The 18,968-nt window shown below is 42.5% G+C and overlaps 1 protein-coding gene across 2 annotated transcripts in view; it reads left to right on the top strand.

Annotated features, from left to right (window-relative positions):
• The first annotated feature begins 605 nt into the window (after positions 1-605).
• The window catches only part of SNAP25 (synaptosome associated protein 25), a 72,738-nt gene continuing 54,375 nt past the window's right edge, over positions 606-18,968 (top strand). Inside the window, exon 1 of one of the 2 annotated variants that reach the window (XM_060785806.2) lies at positions 606-759. The gene's annotated coding sequence lies outside the window, so the exon portion shown is untranslated. The remainder of the gene's footprint in view (positions 760-18,968) is intronic. The other variant, XM_060785799.2, reaches the window with a different exon arrangement.

Genomic DNA, 18,968 nt, shown 5'->3' with positions numbered 1-18,968 from the left:
ACAACCCCACATTTTAATTATTGGGGAGTCCTCATTGTCTTGTTTGACAAGCCCCCCGAGAAATGTGGCTTCTTCGGAGTAAGGAAAAGCATCCTTAAAAATAGAAAGAGCCACGTCAACAGGCCATATATGGAGTCTGCTGGAGTCTTCAGAGGAATACCCTTTTCGGACCACTGCTCTAGCGAAAACAAATCCCTACCGCAGTGCTGCTCCCGCCCCCAGCTGAAGGAAACCAAAACTTCTCATCATAACAAATACTTTTTCCCCCTTTCAAAACACCCTTCCAAACTCTGGCTTGCACGGAAGATCACACCCCCTTTCTTGGGTCCTTTAACTGCTTTTTTTTTTTACCGGATCCCTTCCTCTCTGTTTTCTTTTCTGTATAGGAGGGGGAGGGAAATGCCCGGGATTGCGGTATATTGTGCAGCAGCAGTAACAGCAGCAGCAGCATCAGCTTCTGATGAGTCAAGCTCCCCCAGACGCCTCCCTGGCGCTCCGGCTCTTCCCCCCTCCCTTCCCTTCTCCTCGTGCGCGCGCGCGCCCTCCTTTCCCTCCCCTCCTCCCCCTCCCATCCGCCCCTCAATAGATGTCTATTAAAAGCTGCTGACGTTGGGAGCGACGGCCATCTTTGATGAGGGCACAGCTCCCGTTTCATTGAAGAAGGAGACTCGGAGAGGTCAGGAGCGGCTCTTCTCCTTCTCCTTCCCCGGTTGCCAGCCAAGCCAGGCTTTGCGAGGAAGCAACGCTCCCGGAGGCCAGGTAAGGAGGGAAGGAAGCACTCCCTGGCGCCTGCCTTCTTTTCTTTCCATTGCTTTGCGGGGGAGAAAGGAGAGTATGAATCTCTTCAACCCTGATGTTTATTTCTGATTAGAGGGGGGGGGGGGGGGGGGGGGGGGGGAGGAGAAACCCTCATTAGGCCGAGAAGGGAAGGAGGAGCAGTACGAAGATGGAGAGAGAGAAAAACACTCATTTGTTTACTGTTTAGTCTGAGAAGGAGGAGCAGAAATATCTCCAATCATAATGAAAGAGAAGATGAAGGGGAGAGAAATATTAATGCCTGCCCTAGATGCAGGCAAAACGTCAGGAGAGAATGCTCCTGGAACATGACCATACAGTCCGGAAAACTCTGTGATCTGTGGTCATTCCACAGATATATAAACCCATTTTCCTACTTCCAACAGACCTCACTACCTCTGAGGATGCTTGCCATAGATGCAGGCGAAACGTCAGGAGAGAATGCTCCTGGAACATGACCATACAGTCCGGAAAACTCTGTGGTCTGTGGTCATTCCACAAATATATAAACCCATTTTCCTACTTCCAACAGCCCTCACTACCTCTGAGGATGCTTGCCATAGATGCAGGCGAAACGTCAGGAGAAAATGCCTCTAGAACATGGCCATATAGCCCGGAAAAACCTACAACAACCCAGTGATTCCGGCCATGAAAGCCTTCGACAATACATTGAACAACCTTATAATTCCGGATATGAAAGCCTTCGACAATATTCATGTATTCTTAACTTATTAATGCTCTTCTCCCAGCATTCCTGAACAGGGAAAGCAAAGGGTTTGTTTTTGTTTTGCTGGCCTCTCTCTCGCTTTCATTTCCTCTCTCGTTTTGGCGCATAGCTCTGTTTTGGCTGCCTCGTAATATGGTGGCAAAAGTTGGAAGGATGTGTGTGGGGGATATAATACCAGAGATATAGCGCGGATTTTGTTGCATAGAGCGGCCGAGGGTCTTCCGCCGCAGCTCCACTTTCAGGACCATGGACAGCAGCAGCCGCCTCCGTCGCAGGAATCCATCAGGGGCTGCGCGCGCAGCTCCCAGCTCTGATGCCGCAGCAGCAACAGCAACACAAGGGGGCTTGGGTCCAGCACCTCGGACAGCTCCCTGCCTGCATTAAGGATAAGGAGCTCAGAAGAAAACCCCGCAGACACTGCAGAGGGCTTTGGATTCAGCACCTCGGACAGCTCACCTGCCTGTATTAAGTATACAGCGTTTCCGGCTCAGAGGAAAACCCCGCACACAGTATAGAGCTTGGGTTCAGCACCTCGGACAGCTCCCCTGTCTGCATTCAGGAAGGAGCAAGGGTTTCTGGCTCTGAGACATTGTAGAGAAGGAAGGCCAATCTCTTGCCTCGATGCCTGGGGGCTACGCATAATAACAATTAATAATAATAATTAATAATGATATAAATAGTAACAACTAGTGAGAAACATCAAGCTAAATCTAAGGCTTAGCCTCCACCGCATAGACCTACTGGACCAAATCAAGCCCGCACAAGGACTGCAAAACGTTACTCATCCAATGAGTCTATTTATATTCCAGTCATTTATTACTCATTCAATGTGGCATTTAGTCAGTCATGGCTCCTTCCAAGAGGTCTGCTCTACTTGGGGAGGACAACAGTGGGATTTAGTCCCGTATTTCCAAATTCCGGGTGCGATCAAGACTGTTTACATGCCTCACATGCTTCACCCCCTTCCTTGGCCTCTTCAAAAATTCACCTCCGCATCCATCGCCATTTAGGGAAGCTGGAAAGCTCTCCCAACCGTGCCGTTGCAGTCCTGTCGCAAAACCTTCAGTTGTTGCTGAATATGAATATCTCTTTCCCTCAATCAATACTATGGACCCTTGTTTATCTAGGAAGAGATTCTTCCAATACGCAGAGGAATAACAAGCATCGTGGGGACTCTAAATAGAGAGCAGGCTGCAGGGTTCCTATTCCGCTTCCTAGTGGTTTTGAACCCTTTCTCCTCTTGCCACGGCCAGAGGGAGGGCGGCTTCATTCATGTTTCCTGCCTACTACGACATCATGTCGAGAGGCCATTCTGAAACTGGATTATGGGCAAGAGTCTTTGGGGAAGAGTAGGGAGGGGGGGGATGGAGAGAAGGAAGGAGAGGAGATGGGTGCTGGAGATGGGCTTCAAAACTCTCCCGCCCACCTCCCCAACCCACCTTTCTCTATCAGAGGGGAGGGAAGCCGAACGAGGAGGAGGAGGAAGAGGAGGACCCTGATGCTGCAGAGCTCCCTCAACCGGGTGCGTGCTATCTTATGTAACGGATTGGCAGCGGGGGGGCTCCGGCAGCATTCCTCTCTCATACACACAATCTTGCTTCAGAAAGGCAGGACATGTCTATTTTGTAAAAAATAAATAAATAGGGATAGGGAGATAAAGGTTTCCCCTTGACTGAAGGTATCTATCTATCTATCTATCTATCTATCTAAAAAGGTAAACCCCCCCTTGACTGAAGATATACTATATATCTATTTATTTATCTAGTATACCTTCAGCTCCAAGACGCACTTTCCCCCTATATCTCTAAAAATGGGGTGTATCTTGGGTATTTTTTGTGGGTGGTGCTGGTACTGAAATTGTAAGACGCCATCGATTGTAAAACGCACTCCAATTCATAAATACAGTACACACATATACATAAATATACATAGTTATACGGTATATATACTTATTATATATATACACACACAAATATGCTTATTTATATATTCATACGTACATACATATATATATATAGAGAGAGAGAGAGAGACTTATTTATATATGCATACTTATTTATATATACATATGTATACATACTTTATATATACATACATATAGAATCATAGAATCAAAGAGTTGGAAGAGACCTCATGGGCCATCCAGTCCAACCCCCTGCCAAGAAGCAATATATAATATACGTATATATACAAACTTGTACACACACATATAAACATATATATATACATACTTACTTATCTATACATATGTATACATACTTTATATATACATACATACATATATATGTATATATACAAACTTATACACACACACCTATATATATATATATACACATACATACTTATTTATCTATACATATATAGGTACATCCTTATTTATATATGCATATATACTTATATATACATATATAGATGCATCTGTATTTATATATTTACATATACACAGACATATACAGGCCCGTAGCCAGGATTTCGATTCGGGGAGGGGGGGGCTGAGTTTATTTCGCCCTCTGGGAATAGCTGCATCAAGCCCTTTCCCGACGGTTTAGATTCTGTTCTTGGATTGGTAGCATTTCTCTTTTCCAAAGTCATCTTTATTCTGAAGCAGCACCAAACGTCACCTCCAAGGCAGTCCCGTAGCCAGGATTTTGATTGGGGGGGGGGGGGGGGAGGGGGCTCAGTCTGAGTGAAAGAGGGTCTACCCTAGCAAACCTTTTGTATCGTTACCCCAATACCCCCATGCATATGGAATATATTGAATATAGTAATCAGATCATGATATGAATAAACATATCAGTTTAAATAATGCACCAGTAAGGTCTTTTTGTGAACCACCATGAGAATTTCGGGGGGGGGGGGGGGCTGAAGCCCCTCAAGCCCCCCCCCCCCCAACCTGGCTACATGCCCCTGGATATATATATATATACACATACATACATATACATATACACACATGCATGCATACATAGCTTTTTAAAAATATATTGTATCATATATAGAAACATACAATCTTCAAAATAAACAGTCAAAATACCAGTATTTTCCCCAATTCCACCACCACCAAATCCCCATCCCCCCAGGAACGTTAATTACTCTTGCTATACGTATTACATGCATACATAGCGTCATTATCTAATATCTATTTACATAATGACGCCAAGAATCAGGGCATCCATTAAAGCCCCATTTAGTTTGGTTGAGTCAAAAGGAAAGATGCCAGAGTATCGGGGATTTTAGCTCTTTCCATCTTTCTCTCTCTCTCTGCAAGAGGAAGTGGTGTTGGTGTTGGGGGGGGGGGGGGGGTATTTCCAAAACAAACATGCCATGGCGGCTCTCTGGGAACCAAGGCGCCAAGAGAGATGGATGTTTCCATCTAGCGCCTCCGCCTGTTCTGATTTTGGAAGGCTGATCGATTGGAGGGAGGGGGGGGGGGAGACTGAGAACCCCTCCCTGGAGGCGCCAGAGTCTCCCTAGATCTAGATGTACGTCAAACACGCCCCCTTGCGACCCGCCCCCCTTGATCAGCTTCTCTTCTCGGTCACGTTTCTCCAGCCGCTCTTGGCGTCCATCTGCGGCATTCAAGGCGGGGCGGGAGGAGGAAGAGGAAGCACGTTCTTCGGACGGAGGTCCTCCTCACTAACACCCTTCCCTCTCCCCAATTCTCAATGGCGCACCTTTGGGCGCTGTAGAAGGAATGGTAGCAATGCTAGGGAATCTTCAAAGAGTTGTGGTTTTACAAGATCACCCCAGATTCCATAGCACGGAGCCATCTTTCTTTCCTCCGCACGGTTTGGCTCCTCTGCGCTCGAGCCGGGCTTGTGATTCAAACCTGCGACAGCGGCCCGGCCCCACGTGACCAGCGCAGCACGCGCCTTCGAAGAAGAAGCAGCCCAACATAGCCTCTCGCTCTCTTTTCTCGCTCTCCCCCCTCCGCTTTGGAATGGTTTGGCCCGCCCCCAGGCAAAGCGGGGAGGGAGAGGCCACGCGGGAGAGGCGCGCGGGGGAGGAGGACGCCCCTCCAAGCTTCATTCCTGGCGTTCTTGGGGTGCCTCGTGACTCCAAAAGAAATTAGGGGGGGGGGAGGAAAATTGAAACATAGTGGGTTTGGGAAATGTATGGCAACTCAATGAGAATCTCTCTGCGGGGCCAAAGCGGGATTCCACAAGGGCTCCTCCGCCTGCCAGAAAATGCAGCAATTGGATTAAGCCAAGGGTCGGTTGCGTGAGCAGCCGGGAACCTGTTCCAAGAAGGCAATAATGACTCAGATGGCGCGTGGCACCAAGGAGGGAGGAGGAGGAGGAAGAGGAGGAGGAGACGCCAGCCTTCGTCTCCCAAGAATCAGAGAATCTTCAGAGTTGGAAGAAAGTGACCCCAAAAGCCATCCAGCCCAACCCCTTCTTGCCATGTAGGAAAAGCACCCCTGCCAGGCTTTGAAGCTGCAAGGCTATTCAATGCTGATCAAGGTAGCCAATTGCAACACTCACACTCGCCTCAAACAGACAAAAGTTCTTTCTCCCACCCTGGACACTCCACAGATATATAAACTCCACTTGCCCAGTTTCCAACTGACCTAACAACCTTTGAGACAGGCATATAGCTCAAGCGCCCCCCCCCCCCCCGGGAAATTCTCATGGTGGTCTGCGAAAAGACCTTACTGGTACATTATTTAAACTGTTATGTTCATTCATATCATGATCTGATCACCATGCTCAATATATCCCATATGCATGGAGGAAAGTTCTGAGAGTGCCTTGGACTGCGAGAAGATCCAACCAGTCCATCCTCCAGGAAATAAAGCCTGACTGCTCACTGGAGGGAAGGATACTAGAGACAAAGTTGAAGTACTTTGGCCACATCATGAGGAGACAGCAAAGCCTAGAGAAGACAATGATGCTGGCGAAAGTGGAAGGTAAAAGGAAGAGGGGCTGACCAAGGGCAAGATGGATGGATGGCATCCTTGAAGTGACTGGACTGACCTTGAAGGAGCTGGGGGTGGTGATGGCCGACAAGGAGCTCTGGCGTGGGCTGGTCCATGAGGTCACAAAGAGTCTGAGACGACTGAACGAATGAACAACAACAACAATGGGGGTATTGGGGTAACGATACAAAAGGTTTGCTAGGGTAGACCCTCTTTCACTCAGATTCACCCCCCCCCCCCCGCCCCGAATCAAACTCAGCCCTCAAAATCCTGGCTATGGGCCTACTTTGAGATGTGGGTGAAATGCTTCTGGAACATTGGCCAAAAAACTCACAGCAACTCATCCAGCCTCTGCTTGAAAACCTCCAGAGAAGGAGGCTCAACCAAGTCAACATGACCTACAGTGTGGAATACCTCGTTCTTAATGAGACGTGCTGTGTTGTCACAGGATGGCTATGCCCCACACCACTGGAGAAATTATACTGTTTAGCTGGTATTGCACCACCTGACATCCAGCGGGAAGTAGCAGCCAATAGGCATGGTTAGGTTCGGTGGGAATCTTCATAATTTGGAATGAATTCGGAAATATTTGCTTTTTGAAGAGATTTTGAAGTTTTTAAGGAAACCAGAAGTCCCTTTGCCCTTCTGAAGCTTTTCCCACCATTTCTGTTAGGAAGCAGTAAATGAGTCAGAAATGGTTCAGTTTCCCCCCGCTTCTGGTCTCAAGCATGGGAAGCATTTTAAAACAAACTGGATGAATTTCCTGCCTTTTCTCTCCCCTCGTTTCTGGATTGGAGCCTGGGAAGCATTTTAATCCAGACTTTATGAATTTCCTCCCTTTGCTTCGTGCCTCCCCCCTTCCGCTTCTGGAGTAAAACAACTACTTTCAAAGTAAAGACCACCCAATGAAACAGGAAATAGCACTTTCAAACCATTAAGGAAAGATTCGGAAGTCTCAGAAGTTTGGAAAAGTTTTGAACATTTTTTTCTGTGAAAATTGGAATTGACTTCCAAATCGAACCACCAGCGCCCCCTACATCTGAAACAAGTTTTGAACCATTTTTTTTAATCAAACAAGCCTAGCAGCCAATAATGAAAGGACTAAGGCAGTGACATCTCCGGCCCATCCCCTGTTCAGATATCAGCCAACATACCAATGCCTTAAATCAAGAAACAGCTTCCCAAGATCGACAGAGATACTCACTGGAACACCTCAGCAAGTGGGAGTCCAAAAGTGGCAGGTTAAAACTCAGCATGTTAATTAGTGGCAGAGACCGGATGAGAAACTCCCCCCTGGGCACACAGAAGATTGGGCAACCTTGAAGGTGCTGTACAGCCTGCACTCTGGCACCACGAGATCTTAAGAAACAGCTACAAAGTGGAGTCTACGACATGCAAGTATGAAGAAAAGCAAATTACAGACCACCTACTACAATGCAGACCAAGCCCTGTCACCTGCACAATGGAGGACCTGCTCACAGTGACACCAGAGGCAATCCAAGTGGCCAGCTACTGGTCAAAGGACATTTAGCATAATGCCAAGTTTTTAAACTTTGTTTGTGTTTTTAAATGCATATTAACTGTACCCTCAATTCACTTCAGACACAATAAATAAATAAACCCTGGAGAAATGAAAGGATCTTTGAAGTAGACAAAACCAGACAATCTCCCATTGGTTTCTTGGTTCAGCGGATATCATTCCCAGGAGAAGAAAATGTCAGCCAAGTGGGCTCACAGTTCAGTGTATGTTTCTATTGAACACAATGCCACTGAAGCTAGAAGCATATTTCCTCAATAGGAATGCAGATGGACAGGAGCTTTTCAAAATAATAATACTGGTGCTTTCAATTATCCTTTTCTAAGGATGTATGAAGTGTGTTTTCAATTTACAGTGGGTCCTTGGTATCCACTGGGGTTTGGTTCCAGGAGCCTCTGTGGACACCAACACCTGTTGTTGTTGTTGTTGTTGTTGTTGTTGTTATTATTATTATGTTTATTTATATCCTGCTTTTTCTCTTCATGTGGAGACTCAGAGAAGTGTCTCTCCTGAAGATCTCAAAGCCTGGCCAAATTCATACAAGGGGATTTGGTCAGCCAGATAGCCTGGACCTGAACCGTCTAGGGCTTTAAAAGTCATAACCAGCACTTTGAATGTGGATACTTGAGATCCATTATATGCAGTGGCATAGTAAAATGATGCCTCTTACACAAAACAGTAAAATCAAAGTTTACGTTGTTGGAATTCCTTTTAATATTTTCAAGCTGCGGGAGGTTGAATCTGTGGATACAGAATCCACAGATACGGAGGGCTAGTTGAACATCTAGAAATGTCAGGAATGGCTTACTCTGGATTGGCAAATATTGATATTGATTTAGAACTATATCTTAAAGTTTAATAGCAAACATCAAGGAAAGTGCATTTAAAAAGGAGAAAGATCAGCAGTTGCTGAAAGTTCCCTAAATGGGAATTTTGGCCAATCTTGCCTTCTTATGCATATTTTGCTTACATACACAATGGCACCTGTGCCTAGATACCAGTGATAGTAATAGTGAGTACAGAAAAGTATATGGAGAGGCGGAAATAGGACATAGGCAGCCTATTCTAGATACTTTGGACTTAAATTCCCAAGATCCCTCTCTGCTGACCATTTTAGTCTTGGTTGATAGAAGCTGTTGTTCCAATTAGTCGTAGAAGTATTGTCCCTTTATCCAGGCAGAGGCCAAAAGGGGGTGCTAGAGAGAGAAGGATAGTCCATTTTATGATGGTGGGGGAGTTGAAAGAGTAAAATAATTTCCCTCAATTTTCTTATTATTTCTCCCCATCCATGTCACCGTCGTCAAAACAACCATCATTAATGATATGGGAAGGGGGGATAACCAGTAAAAATGGGGAAAATTGGTTTTCCTCCTTCAGCTCCCCCCCCCCCCCCCATAAAATGGACTATCCTTCTCTCTCTAGCGCCCCCTTTTGGCTTCTGTCCAGATAAAAGAACAACAAGAAACTTTCCCAGCTCTACTACTTGAGATCCATTTTTGGTGGGGGGAGGGGACACTTCCAGATCTATGGGGATGTTAACAGATCAAACATTGGACCTTGAGCACACAGAGCATGAGATGTATCACTGAGCTGCAGACATTTTCTAGAAGCCATTTTGACATTAAAAGGATTCAATTTTTCTAGGCCAAGGATTAGATTGATAGGTATAGAACTGCTAAAAATTGTCTGTGCTACTCTTTCTTTCTCCTTTTTAGTACTTATCTGAGGAAAACAAGAAATGATTGGTCTATCTGAACATGACCTCTTATTAGACTTAAATATTTATATTAATGTCTATTGCTTATTTTTTGTTATGAGTTTTATATTATTGTTTGTATTATTGATGTATTGCGGGCTCGGCCTCATGTAAGCCGCACCGAGTCTCTTGGGGAGATGGTAGCGGGGTATAAATAAAGTATTATTATTATTATTATTATTATTATTATTATTATATCCTATTCCCATCTGCCCATGGCTTTTTTGGTCTCTCTGGATTCATTATCTTTGTAACTGGTGTCCAGGTATGGCTATAATTTATTATTATGTAAACAAAATAAGCATAAGAGGGAGAGATCGACAGATGTAGGGAAATGCTCAGGTGCCATAAAATGCTTACTGACAGAATGGAAAACTCAATGGGAGAAGGAACAGAATTGCATAATACAAAGGAGGAAAGATCTGGCTGGAAAGAAAACTGAATAGCAAAAATATGGTTCAGGATCCCATTTGTATTCATGGTATAATGGAACTGCAGGTTGGTTGAGAATTGGAAATACGAAAGGCTAGGAATCGTTTGAAAAGGAATATGATTTATTTTGCCCTCTGGGAATAGCTGCATCAAGTTATTTCCCGACGGTTTAGATTCTGTTCTTGGATTGGTAGCATTTCTCTTTTCCAAAGTCATCTTTATTCTTAAACAACACCAAACATCACCTCCAAGGCAGGCCCGTAGCCAGGATTTTGGTTGGGGGGGGGGGGGGCTGAGTTTGATTATTTGGGGGGGGGGGGGGCTGAGCCTGAGTGAAAGAGGGTCTATCCTAGCAAACCTTTTGTATCCTTACCCCAATATCCCCATGCATATGAGATATATTGAGCATGGTGATATGAATAAACATAAGAGATCGTGATATGAATAAACATAACAGTTTAAATAATGTACCAGTAAGGCCTTTTCGCAGACCACCATGAGAATTTCGGGGGTGGGGGCTGAAGCCCCCAAAGCGCCCCCCCCCCCCCCCCCCGGCTACATGCCTGCTCCAAGGTGTTGCACAATATTTTGCTCCTAAGTTTATATTGGCCTATAAGAAATGGAAAAAACCCCACAGAAAGCAGTTTAATTAAAAGTCAGGGACAGCTCTATAAAGCAGAACATTAAATATCTTGAGTTTAGAAATAATGACTTTTTCTGACCACAACTTCCACAATCTTCCAGACTATTCTGGATGGCAGGAGGGAATTCTAGAATATATAATCCCATGAAGTAATCATTTCAATCTTCCATGATACTATTATGAATGGAAGGTGAAGGCTGTTAGACATATGAACTGACGTTTAAATAATCATAGTCCATGGTAAAAGGTGAGATGGTAAGAGGCCCAAAAATATTTGCAATCCAACAGTTGGAATGAACAAATGCTAGGATACCAATCTTTAATGTGAATGTGACTTTAATGAATGTTAACCACAATACTAAATTGTGCAATGACATTTGAACTATAACACAATATAGAAATAAAAAGCTTCAGGTCAGAGATAAAACTCACACAATGGGAGCTCCCATGTGGTTAATCTCTTGCTAGATGGTTCCACTTCAGTCTGTGCTGAACAGGAAACACAAAATCAAAGTCCCTAAAAACCCAGGGCTAGAAAACTGCATCTCTGGCATGCAATTATTTATTTTATTATATTCATTTATACCATTTTTTTTCCACCAAGCAATTATATGCTGGTGATGTTGTGGAAATTTCCATCACTCTTCCACCCTGATGGAAATGGTATAGTCCCACCACCAACGTATTTTATGAGGCTGCGGATTGTGGAACTTGGCTCTCAGAAGCATCCTGTTGCCCTTTATGCCTTACGGCTCAGTCTCACAACCTTTTATGGAATCTAGAAATATCATTACTGACGTAAATGGCTTCGGTAAAGAAAATGTATTCTGCTGTCATTCATTTGCTCTGGTTTTGTTCCTGTTCATTTGCTTGGGCAATCTTCCCTTCTGGCTGAATTTATATTTACTGATGAACTTTTTTTTTTACTGAACAGTATTACAGAATAAGCTGTTTTCACTGGTGTGAGAGAGCAATATCTGTATCTGGAAGTATTTATCCATTTGTTACTCTTTATAGCAATGCTGTTCTGCAGTAAGCAGTGTTCAAATGTTTTTGGCTCCGATATGAAAACCTTGTCATGCAGAAGTACATCTCAATATCTTTTGTCCTAGGACTATAATACTCCCAATTGATCTATATTTTATGGGTGAGCAATAGAGTGCTGACGCTTGCCGTCTTTGCAGCAAGGATGTACAAAACCCAACATGTTATATAAAGTCAGAACATGTCATTTCAAGTTGTAGTATTAATTTATGTCTTTCAAATGTATGGAACATGCCATCAAATTACTATGGATAAAGAAAGAACAAATTAAGAAAATGGGATTTCCAGACAGGAAACAATCACAGTCAACTAACACCTCCCAACAAGGGATTCCCCTAAGCAGGAAGCAGCCAGGCTTTGAAGCTGCAATGATAATCAAGGTGGCCAATTGCAACATTCACACCTACATCAAACAGACAAGAGTTCTTTGTCTCACTCTGGATATTCCACAGATATATAAACTCAATTTTCCTAGTTTCCAACAGACCTCACAACCTCTGAGGATGCCTGCCATAGAGATGGGTGAAATGTCAGGAGAGAATGCTTCTGGAACAAGGCCATACAGCCCAGAAAACTCACAGCAACTCAGTGATTTCAGCCATGAAAGCTTTCGACAACACCCTAAGGATTACTGGGTTGTTGTAGGTTTTTCGGGCTATATGGCCATGTTCTAGAGGCATTTTCTCTGGACGTTTCGCCTGCATCTATGTCAAGCATCCTCAGAGGCAGTGAGGTCCATTGGAACCAGGAAAGTGGGTTTATATATCTGTGGAATGACCAGGGTGGGCAAAGAACTCTTGTCTGTTGGAGCTAGGTGTGAATGTTTTGGGAATATTGTGTTTTTAACCATGTGTGTTCATAATTAAAAAGCAAACAAATGTCACATCCTTCCAAGTTGGTTCCAGTATTCCCTTAAATAAGGATGGGAATCACACAGCCATACAGATGATGTTGTTATTGCTGCAGTTCGACAACATTTCAGAATATATATGATTTTTACTGTGGCATTTAAAAAACAGTATTTATAATATTCTTTCTTTGCTCATGTTAAATGTGGCATGTTTTCTAATTCAGTAAAAAGAGGCTGAATGCTAATGCAAGAGAAAAGAAAGACCAGGAGCAATCCGTCATGAATGTTTTTCTGTTACTTTAGATGGCAAATGCTCAGCTGGCATGGACCAAATTGAATTTACGATGGCTGCAGTCATAAATGCTTTTTGCTTTTCAGCTGGAGCTGTCCCAAACCATGTGCATTTGTGTTTTAAAGAGCCTGCGTTAATACAAATTGAACCTGGTTCGCAGCATCAAATCATTACAGCCACATTAATGATACAGAATGGAAATGTGCAAGCTAACAGGCCACCGTGTGTCTGTTTCATTTCACTGCATATCCACAATTACATTCATACAAACTGATGATATTATCTCAGGTTTGCATACAGTCTGGGTATTATAGTTTTCGAAGTATAACTAATTAAGGTTACTGGGAATGCAGGAAATGCTTCTCTCTTTTCAATGGCGAGAAGGATAACAAATGTGATGCTGGCATTGGCTAAAGACAAACTTTATCGTTCTGTACTAAAGAAAAAACGTATGCATTGATGTTACTGCCTTCTTCTCTTGAGGTTTGTACTTTTAATCAAGACTTACAACAAGACTCTAGTGATTCTAGATCTGGTCAGGTGTAAGATGTAATCATAACTGATTTTAAGGGAGGTATTCAAGAGACGAATCTAGTGCCAGTGTTGACCAATTGAACAATTGTAATTGCTTTCAACGTCTGAAGATGTAAAACTGGTCCAGTTAGCTCAGGGCTCGAAAAAAACAGGGACAACCAGGAGATGTCAGGCCATAGCAATCCTTATCTCTGGCCATTAACTATACTGGACTGTCATGAATAGGGCAGTCCAAGAACAGCTAAGGTTGTTGGACTGCCTGTTGTTGGACATGTCTGTGTGTAAGCATATATGATTTCCTTCCTTGTGTGCTTGTTTAAGAGAAAGTTAGCATCTGAAAATTAGTAAAAAGTTTAATGTGGATAATATGTCCCATGAAGATTTGTTGTTGTATCTGTACAGAGTCCCTCCTACCCTTGAGGATTACAACTATTCAATGTGTGGTTGTTATGGCCAATTTATTACCTGATGAAACATATTTCTTTCTATACTTGGATAGGTAGATTCTCAGATAATGGGTACACGGTCTTTCCTTGGGCTCTGAAGCCTAGTGAGACTGGTAGATCCTGTCAAACCTTATGGTTTACTGGTACAACCTTTGAGAAATGGTTCCTTATGACACATGAAATGGCAGAGTTGGAGAAGATGGAGAAGTATGTACCTTGCACATCACTAGGGAACCTTGCACAACGCTACTTTCTCTCTTATGCATCAGATGCATAAAAGAGAAGGGTTAATATTGTTATATAATTTAATATTAAAGAGCAAGATTTATGTCATTATGTAAGGTTACTTGCCATATGTTTATTATATGACCTGATTTGTGGTGAAGCATTTAATATAGCATATCCTAGCACTCGTGCTGAGTTGCAGAAAATTTCCTGTGCCTAGAATTGGATGCCAACTATATTTATCCATCCATGGACCCAGCCACCTATTTATTTCATTTCAGATATATCCTGCCATTCCTCATACACATTCAAAGTAGCATGCATGGCACTCTTTCCCAGTTTTATCCTTACAACAAACCTGTGAGGCGGGTGTAGATAGAAGAGAAGTGAAAAGGCCCAAGGTTGCCCAATGGACTATGCTGTTCAATTAGAATTTAAATTCCGGCTTGTATTCTAGTTACAGCCCTGGTTCACATCATTTCCTCTACATCAGGGGTTCTCAAATGTTTTCAGCCACGGAGCCCTTTTAGAAGCAAAAATTTCTTGTGAAGCCTCAAAAAATGATTGTATTATATATTATATTATATTATATTATATTATATTATATTATATTATATATAATGCATATATATCAGGCATAGACTAGGCCCAATGTCTGATGAATGGAGAGTGTTTGTGTGAACTAATTCACACAGTGCAAAAAAGAGGAAAGAATGGACAATACAATATTTAAAATGAAGAACAGTTTTAGCCAGCATAAACTTTTTTATTTTTTTATTATACATTTATCAAACAACATGTATAAGCATATATTCTTCCTTCTTTTTACAACATCTTAGATAGAAGAATTTGTCATATTATATACAATCTAACAGTAAAAATAATCAAATACATCTTTAAGCATATTTCTTATCATTCCGTTACAACTTATACTATGTATATCTCTACCACACACCTTTTATCTAAAAATATACTCAATAAATTTTCCCCATATTTTCCAGAAATCTGTTTGTTTCCATATTCCTCTTTTAATTTTAGCCAGCATAAACTTAACAGTATTTCAGTGGAAGACCCCAGGGGCCATCCAGTCCAATCCCCTTCTGCCATGCAGGAAAAGCACAATCAAAGCACCCCCAACAGATTCTAGTAGTAGTAGTAGTAGTAGTAGTAGTAACAGAAACCCTAGAGGCCATCCAGCCCAACTCCCTTCTGCCATACAGGGAAAACACAATCAAAGCACCCCCTGAGTGGTGGGAAGGAAATAAAGGTTTGGAAGCAAAAAAAAAAAAAAAGGTGGAAGGAGGCTCTGGGCGATGAGGAAAATAGTCAGGGCAGTGACGGAAGTGGGGAGGAAGGGGTCTGTGCCCCAGGGGACACTGCTGCTGTTGCTGTTTCCATCAGTTCAAAACTTTAATTTCCCAGCATTTCAAGGGAGGAGGAAAGAGGAGGAGGTGGGAAGCAGTATGGTGCCATGGAGCCCCTCACTATCACCCATGGAGCCCCATGAACTCCATGGAGTACCCCTGCTCTACATGAATACATGTGTCCATGACAACCAATACATAGTAGTGGTTAGAGTCCTGGATTAGAATTTGGAAGGCCCGGGTTCAAATTCTCATTAAACTATGTAACTCATTGAGCAAAGGTGCTCTGCACTGTATTACAGTTATCACCATGATTCACATCATTTCCTCTATTTGTCATTTCCTCATATGTCTATGATAGCCAATGGTTTGTGTTCAGGATTGGGACTCTTTTGGTTCTGTAGCTTCCACCAGCATAGCCAATGGTAAGAGATTGTGAGCAATAAAGGCCAAAAGTCTGGAAAGCCTGAAGGTACCTCACCCCTGACCAAAAGCATTAATTGTTCTTCCTCTCTAGACATTTATAGACAAATGGCCATTCCATGTAGTTGTCTGCTGCTCTTCATCCAAAGTGACACTTGCTCATTATCCAGTCTGATGTTAGCTTTTTTGTTACTGTTAGTTCAGCTAGAGACAGACTCTGCATGCCCTAATGTCTGCATGAAAGCAGTGTTTGCTGAGGACAGCTCTTTTATGGCAGCTCAGATGGAGACGTATCAGAAGGCCAAGAACAAAACAGGAACTAATGTTGTGGGTGTGGCATTTAACATGCTTGCTTGATGCTTGGCACTCTCTCTCTCTCTCTTCTACACACTGACACAACTTTCTCTCTCTGAATATTACAGCAGGCTGCAGAACAAACAATGCCTTCCAAGCACATACTGGAAAAGCTTGGATGCTGAAATTGTTTAAACAACAAAATTAAATCATAAAATTAGACATCTCTGCAGAATGACAGATAGCTAGATTTCCATCTTTCTCCCAGAACTGGATCTTGGGGTGGGTTACAAAACTTAAACACCTTTTTTTTGTCGTGTCAGGAGTGACTTGAGAAACTGCAAGTCGCTTCTGGTGTGAGAGAATTGGCCGCCTGCAAGGACGTTGCCCAAGGGATGCCTGGATGATTTGATGTTTTTTATCATCCTTGTGGGAGGCTTCTCTCATGTCCTCGCATGAGGAGCTGGAGCTGATAGAGGGAGCTCATCCGCCTCTCCCCAGATTCGAACCTGCGACCTGTCAGTCTTCAGTCCTACTGGCATAGGGGTTTAACCCACTGCGCTACCGGGGGCTCCTTAAATACCTAAAATCAGGTATTGAAGAAAATATACACAAAGTTAAAATATAATTAAGCTATCAATAGACTTAAGAGCAGATTAAAACATAGCCATTAAAAACAAAAATATGAAGAAAAAAATGAATTGGACCACTAATATTGTTCTGACCATTACCCAGAGTCATCGTGATCTATAACAATTATAACATCCAATGCTTGGAGTTGCTTGACAAACAATTCTTCATTACTTATTTGTATTTTACTATTGAAAGTAAGCTCAAAGCAGTTAAACCAAAATCAAAGAAAAGCAAATATAGATGCATCAACCATAGTATTAAAAAAACAAACTATGTAAAATATTGATAGAATAAAGATACGTCAAACCTATAAAGGAAGTTTCTCTGAAAAAAACGTAATGGTATTTTTACGAGCAAAGGTATTGTATACAGCAACTCATATATTTTGTTTAGAAATTTATAATTTCAGTGTTTGGATAAGAGAGAAAGCATTCATCCAAATTTAAAAAGAATGTCATAACATTCCCTACTGCTGGGGTATTAGTTCAGTATGGTAAGATATTCTGTACAAGTAATTTAAAGACTCTTGAACTAGAGGCTGAAACTGTCGTATGCGGGAGAGGAGTCTATTTAATTGGCATTGACAGAGGTCATTGTAGTTGCATGGCATGTTCAAACAAGTCAGTCTTGAAGCTTATAATAGATTATTTTTGCAGTCTCATCCTTTCCCCCCTTTTCGTTTGGCTTTTGCTAAAACAGACCAACATGACTTTGAAAACTGTTTGACTGTGAATAATTATTGTGGCTGTATTTATTTAATTCACATCTTGCTTTTTTGCCTAATAAAAACCCATAAAGACTAATGGTAATTGAACACAAACTAGAACATAACAACAAATGGGACTCTCTGCACAAGAGAGGGTTTCTCTTTTCAGGTATTAAATCTAAAACAACAACAACAACAATATACTTATTTATATTTCACTCTGCCTACCCGAGGGGACTCAGAGCGGATCACAGAATACATACATGGCAAACATTCAATGCCGTTATACAATTAACAACAGATAGACAACATATATAGATACAAGGCTTCCTCTTTTTTCATTTCCGGCATCTGGAGATTGTGCTTGGCTCGGCCATGTGGAGGTGCTGTTGTTCCATTTTCCACACTGAGGAGCCTGTTGTCCTTGGACCATGCCTTCCTGGCATGCTTTCAGGGGCACCTTTTACCTCCCGGCCAAAGCGATACCTATTTATCTATTCACATTGCTGTTTTCAAACAGCTAGGTAAACAGAAGCTAGGAATGATGGCGGGAGCTCATCCCGACCTGTGGCTTGAACTGCTGACCTTCCAATTGAAAAGATTTTCTGTAGCTGGCAGATTAACCCACTGTGCTAGCCGCAGCCCCCTGCAAGCAGTCTATAAGCATGGAGGACACTGAAGGAACCCAGAGACAGGATTACTAAGGAAGTTGAGTCAAATAATTTAGGAATTATGTCGAGATTTAGGAAGACCAGGGGCAATTATTTCAACCAACAAATATTTTTGGAGCATGATCTTACAGCAGAAAATGTGCAACCTGGTGAGTAGGAAGAAGAGGCAATCCCTACCAGTGGAACAGTTCTGCAGTTTTATCCAGCTTCATCATCCACCTCCATTTGCTTTATGCTAGGTTCAGGAAGAACTTTGCTTGGGTTTGTCTTTATAGGATTTAATTTCATTCCTGGTAGATTCTGGATAAAAGCATTTATTCACTTGCCACTGACAACTTCTCGGTTTCTTTATCCATGGTGAATTTGGCTTTGCAACCTATTGATTTCCAAATGCATATTATCGGCTTTGAATTAACTGGAGTCAGTGAAGGTTGACATCAATTATGCTTAATAATTGAGTTTGGAGAATTCAAGTCCAGAATATGCATGCACAGGCCAATGAATTCCTAGAAGCTTGACCCAAAAGTCAATCCTCAATTACTGTGTTCCCTTTGAAATTATAATGATAACCATCATTTTGCAAGCACCCCAATGAATATGGATAATGGGTTCACAAGTAACAAAGAGGCTTACCAGAGTCCTATGGAATCAGAATACAATTGTTAACTTGTGTTTGAT

The sequence above is a fragment of the Anolis sagrei genome, chromosome 1, assembly GCF_037176765.1.
Source record: "Anolis sagrei isolate rAnoSag1 chromosome 1, rAnoSag1.mat, whole genome shotgun sequence".
Taxonomy (NCBI): Eukaryota; Metazoa; Chordata; class Lepidosauria; order Squamata; family Dactyloidae; genus Anolis; species Anolis sagrei.
Note: the sequence above shows the minus strand (reverse complement) of the source record. Positions and strands in the feature narration are given on the sequence as shown.